The 6,215-nt window shown below is 43.3% G+C and overlaps 1 long non-coding RNA gene across 1 annotated transcript; it reads right to left on the bottom strand.

Annotated features, from left to right (window-relative positions):
- Positions 1-486: 486 nt before the first annotated feature.
- Positions 487-3,617, bottom strand: LOC308593592. The gene is made up of 2 exons (XR_014011021.1): positions 3,551-3,617; positions 487-703 (listed from the first exon to the last, which is right to left on the bottom strand). It is a non-coding gene; the product is annotated as an uncharacterized lncRNA (long non-coding RNA).
- Between the last annotated feature and the right edge of the window lie 2,598 nt (positions 3,618-6,215).

Below are 6,215 nucleotides of genomic sequence, written 5' to 3'. Positions count from 1 at the left end.
ATAAGAGCTGGATGTCATCAGGATATTGGTGACATTGAACCCCAAAACTCTGGACAACTCTCCCAGTAATCTAAATAGCATGGGCGGGGGGGGGGGGGGCACACAAAACAATATGCTGAAGGATCCCACAGGCCCTTAATGCAAGAGGATCTTGCAAGTGAGCATACCACAGCTCATATTTAAAAGCTGCTGGTAGGGACAGGGAGACTTGTTGGGACATCATTAGTGATTTATTCCACAAAACTGAAACATCATTAGTTATTTATTCCATAAAATGTATATACAACTGGACTGTAGAAGAAACCTCAAAGTGCTTTTTTCATCGCTTCCATTCAGTTCTGGATGTCTTGCCCTGCTTTTGAACTTCTGAGCACTGTGTCTGTTGCCAAGCCTGTGCCATTACTTTTCTGAATAAAGACCCTTTTCCTCCAAACCTTGAGGTTATCTTCAGATGCCCCTAAATAATTATTAGAGAAATTCAACAAGTTTTTCTGCTTTCATAAATCAAAATATTTCTCTAAGTCGTATTTTAATACCTGTAGTATTTTAATACCTGTAGTCTACATTAGATGTGTCCATTTCCTTCTGGTACATTCACTACTTTGCATATGACATGAGTTATCCAGAAATATACCACGATTAATGATGTCAGTAGGCACAGGAGAATGAGCAGGAGTCAAGCTCCCAATCTGAAAAAGAACTTCTACAAAACAAATAAAAACCTTTATCTAAAATGTACAATCTGTTATTAGATTGGGAAACAAAAGACAAGCTTGTCAAAGCCTGTATAACACACTGGGCAATAGATATAGGACATTATATAGATTTTAATCTCTGGGGAAAACTTTAGAAGAGAGATTTGAAGTTTACAGCATGTTATTCTTTGAAGGAGAACTACTTGAAAATGATTTATAGATGGTATTTATCTCCAAGTAGGCTTGCTAAAGTGCAAGACTGAATCAGATAAGTGCTGGAGATGCAATGAAGTTGAGGGAACGTTCTTTCATATGTGGTGGACCTGTAAAAGGGTAAAAGAGTATTGGGAAATAATCCACAATGAATTGAAAAAAATGTTTAAAAGTACTTTTCCAAAAAAAAAACCCAGAGTCCTTTTTGTTGGGGATAATTCAGACGGAAATTCCCAGGTGTCAAAAAAGGTTATTTATGTATGCCACGACTGTGGCCCATGTTTTGTTAGCCCCAAAATGGAAAACGAGTGAGGTCCCAACTAAAGAAGAATGGCAACTTAAACTGATGGAATATGTGCGGTTTCTGGACCTAACATAGGACACCCACAAAGATAGCCAGGGTATTTCCATATCAAAACCAGGCTTAAAAATAGCTTGAAATGGGTCCAGAAAGACAGTCTCATCCAAATAGACTAGAAGTAGTTACACCCTTCAGTTCTAGGCCCAAGAAGGCAACAGGTCACTAGTGCTAGAGGGATTCTCCTAGAGCTTTGCAGCTGCATTTATTAGATTAACCACTGGTTAATTTCTGGTTCACCATAATTTCTATTTTTAATTTGTGGCTTCAGAAGCTAAATATACCTGTTCACATAATGTCATAAGATACACAGCTAATCCTTAAACAGATATCAGACCATGTTGTAATAATAAAACAACAACAACAAATGCCGTATTTTTCGCTCTATAGGACGCACTTTTTCCCCTCCAAAAATTAAGGGGAAATGTGTGTGCGTCCTCTGGAGTGAATGCAGGCTCCTTGGCTTTAGCGATAGCAACGCGAAGCCTCCAAAGTGCAGAGGGAGAGCTCCCTCCGCGCTCTGGAGCCTTCGTGTTGCTTTCGCTGAAGCCTGGAGAGTGAGAGGGGTCGGTGCGCAGCGCAAGTTCCTACTGCGCTCCGCAGGCTTCGGGTTCCTTTTGCTGAAGCCGGGAGAGCAAGACTCTCCCGGCTTCAGCAGAGAGAGAGAGCTGTGCAGCGTCCCTTCAGCCAAGTGGGAGGAGAAATGGAAGGGGCTCTGAGCAGAGAGGGGGAGATTTATTTATTTTTTGTTCTCCCTCTCTAAAACAAGGTGCATCCTATGGTCCGGTGCATCCTATAAAGCAAAAAATACGGTAGATGAATTGATTGATTGATCTATCAATCTAATCTGTTACTAGATTAATTGACCTTTGAAGTGGTGTCCCTGGTTTTAAAAATGCATCCTTTTAAAATGCAAGTACTTACAAAACTGAAAGTTTCTGAATTCATCTTAGGAGAGGGCAAGGCATTTCTCCTTATATTACACAGAGGAGGGAGGGCCTCTTCTGAAAGATCATACCTAGTGTGACACTTGTGTGCATTTTCAAAAAAAGGGGGGGGAGATAGTAACATTTTATAAGAAGATTGGTTGACATGAGCCTTTAGAGTAATGACATGTTACTACTCCCTACTAAGATTAATTGGAACACTCTCATTGGTTTCAGTGTGGTATAGATAGTGCTTTTAGAGAACAGTTTAGACTGAAAGAAAGCCTTTTCTATGTACTTTACTGAAATAAGTTTTCATAGTTTTGCTTTATTGGTCCTGCACATCAGTTATAGGCGATTTAGGTTCTTGTACAGTACTCTTTGGTAAGAACATTTTAAGTTCCTACATAGGCGCCGACTCCATGGGGCTTGAGGGGGCTCGAGCCCCCTCAAAAAAATTTTTGGGGGGGCTCAGCCCCCCCAATAATCTCGGGCGGGCGCCCTTTCAGCAGAGCGCCGCCGCCGTCCCCCGCCGCCTCCTCCTCACCTGCTCCTTCGCCAGCCAGCCAGCCGCGCGCCCTAATTGGAGGCACTGCCGGAAATCCCGCGAGAACAGGGGAATCCCGACTGGCCACACCTCCCAGCCAGCCAATCGGCTGGCTGGGGGGGCGTGGCTTGCCCTATTTAGGGCCGGAGCCACTTTATTTGCATATTCATGAGCTTATTTATTATTCATGAGCTTTCCCGGGCCCCCCCAATATTTTTTCTAAGTCCGCGTCCCTGAGTTCCTATACATATTAGAGAATATATTATTTTGAGACTGTGATTGCAATCATGTGCACATTTATTTTTGAGTAGGCTCCATTGAACTCAGTTGGACTTCTGGTTAAACTTGCATAGGATTCGGCTACACAGTGGGGTGGGGGGAGAGGTGCTGAACTGAGTCTTTGACCAAGTAAGCCTAGTTTTGCCCCTGGATAGGGGAAGAATGTTCCCTTGGGCAAGCAGAAAACCTTGCACTGCATACCATTGATGGGGCGCTTGGTTGTATATGACCCAATTTCATTTTCATTAATTAAACTCTAACCACTGCATAGTGGCTCTCTGTTGTCCTCTTGTGCAATGCTTCACTTTTCCCATCAGAATAAATCGAGGGCATTCACTTATATGGCAGGAATAAATGCATGCAACCGAGACTCGGTCAAGATGGAAGATAAATGTTTCCCCTCCCTGTGTTCACAGCTCCTGGAGTGAGATGCAGGTCTTGCTTCCTCTGAACTAGATCCTCAGCTGGGACCTGTTTAGTTTGTCCCCTGGTAATCAACTGCAGCAGCTCAGGGGAATTAAACCACACCTACCTGGAGTTCTGTTTCTTAAGTCACATTGCAATGGCATATCTTGAGAGACTCTTGAAAAGCTGGGAACTGGCTTTTGTATCTGTAAATGGCTGCAGGGATAATATATCTGCTGGACCCAAAGAATGCCTAATTATGCAATTAGGACATGCGGTGTGGCTTGAAGTTCCTGAGATTACGTAAGGATAGCTACATATGTGCGCACACTTTGGGGTGAGGTTCTCTATTGTGCATTAACCTGAAATGTAAAACTTACACTCCACCCATGTTTGATAACTTGCAACACATTTCCGTGGTGCTAGAGGGATTTTACTTATTGTTTCAAGTCTAACAGTTAACAACAAAATAGATAAAGAAATCTCCTTATATGAAAACTGAGACTGTTGTGCCCCCACAAGGGTCAGTTATTAATCTGTGTATTAGTATTAGGTAGAAGGAATAACCACACTGGCCCTTTAAGAAAAGATAAAGAGTCAAGAACTTTGGGCAGCAGAACCGTCTTGTATCTCAAGACTACTATCACGGATTTATATTCTAAATTCACGAAGGCTTCTGCAGCAGCCATCTCCCCCAACGGGACAATACTATCTGGTGTTGAAACATGGTACTGCAGCCTTCCAATTTAAATACCGTATTGGCCCAAATATAAGCCGCACCCACAAATAAGCCGCACCTTTAAAATTCAAGGCTGGGGGGGAGGGGAAAAAGGCAATACCCGAATATAAGCCGCTCCCTTAAAATTCCCCAGGCACTCACACGCGTTCTGTTTTACCGTATGTCTCTTTCAGCAGCCAGTTTTTGTAAGGTCACAAATTTAAGCCACACTTTAACATTTCAAGGTTGGAATTGGGGGGGGGGGAGTGCAGCTTATGTTTGAACCAATATGGTATATCTGAACAAATTTATAAAGAAAATGGGAGACCATTCTGAAAATGTAGCCAAACAAGGGATGAGACAGGGAGTAGCTTCTGATACAACTAATGGCGGCACAGAGTCTTCAGGTCAAAACAAACTTAGGAAGCTGGCCCCCAAGATGAGAGCTACCTTAGAGGAACAGAAGGCAAATCAGCTAAGGCGATCCGACAGAGCCTGGGAAAAGTTGCAGAAAGACATTCGGGAGACTAATGTTGTAACACTCCTGGAGGATAAGTATCACCAGAGGACCCGCTTGGCCAAACACGTGGTGCAATGGACACCTTACACAGATTGCTTCTCCATTTTTGCGCAACTATACCCTAGTGATACCTGCAATGAGTGGCAGCATTTCAAGCAGGTGAATGACCAGAGGGACTCCACTTTCCATGAAGCCATGGACGCTTTGGAGAAGCACATAAAGGAACAAGAAGCAGTGCTTCTCACAGAGGCTGATGAGGATCCAGGTGACAAGGTTGCTGATGAACCAGAGCCACATTCTCAAGACAGCGACCCAAGCTCATCTACCGTATTTTTCGCTCTATAACACGCACCCGACCATAACACGCACGTAGTTTTTAGAGGAGGAAAATCTGTAGGCATGCCACCCGTAGGCATTCCCTCCATAACATGCACAGACATTTCCCCTTACTTTTTAGGAGGAAAAAAGTGAGTGTTATGGTGCAAAAAATACGGTACTTTTTTAAATATTAATTTGTATTAATTTTTCATTAATAACAATCCAAATGGAAGCCACATTAATACAGTACCAAATCATGCCAAATCACAGTACAATCAAAAAAGCCAATTAATTCCGAATTCAATGTTTTTGGATGACTTCCCGTGTTCCAGTTACCTGGCATTGATGTTGATCCTTGGTCCTGCTCCAATTCTCTTAATTAGTCCAAATTCCACAATTCCGATCGTAATCCTTTGTTTTAGCAGCTACTGGTGTGATGACTTTTGTTCATATTTAATAAATCCATACCCATTAATTTGCAGAGGGAATTTATATCCTGTAGTTTGTGTGTTAAATATTTGTTTACCTTCTCCTTTTCCTTCATGTTGTAATCAATCAATTTTCTTCAACATTGTCCCTCCTTTGAAAGCTCATTTCTAAGTATGCCACAACTCCATTTTGTCACTCCAAAACCGAAAGCACTCCAGCGTCTGGCTGCGACTCCTGGCTTACTTCCAGCACTTATCTTCTTTACTCCTTTCCAACCTTCTACTGTTAAGGTCTTGCTCCTGACAACCAGCTCCATTGCAGGTTTGGCAGTAGTCACTTCAGGATACCATTCCTCATGGCACAAACGCTCTCCTCGTTCTCGCCATTCCTCACTAACAGGGAGCTCTCACACCTACTCATCCATCAGCAAATTGTCTGTACACTTCACTGCCTCTCCAGTCCACACGTTACCCCCACAGATGGCTTCGGCTCACAATAGCTGAAACTGGATACTCCATAATGCCCACTTTCGTCTACCTTTCATCGTGGAATTACAGACAAGACTTAGCGGACAAAGGGGAGCAGAAATTCAAAGATGTCCTGAAGATTATCCACCGTGGAAAGCCACCTTTCTGCAAGCCATCCAAGACATGGGATTGCCCACAGAGGAGGAGCTGACCGCATGGCTAGGGCCTGCTTCCTCAGGGCAGGCAAGATGTAGCCATGCAGTTCTAGCGGATGAAGCAGGACTAGCACTCCAGCATGTTTGGGAATGGCTTGACTAATGCTATGGGGCATTGAGACTTC

This window comes from Podarcis bocagei, assembly GCF_964188305.1.
Source record: "Podarcis bocagei genome assembly, chromosome: 1".
NCBI classification, from domain to species: Eukaryota; Metazoa; Chordata; class Lepidosauria; order Squamata; family Lacertidae; genus Podarcis; species Podarcis bocagei.
Note: the sequence above shows the minus strand (reverse complement) of the source record. Positions and strands in the feature narration are given on the sequence as shown.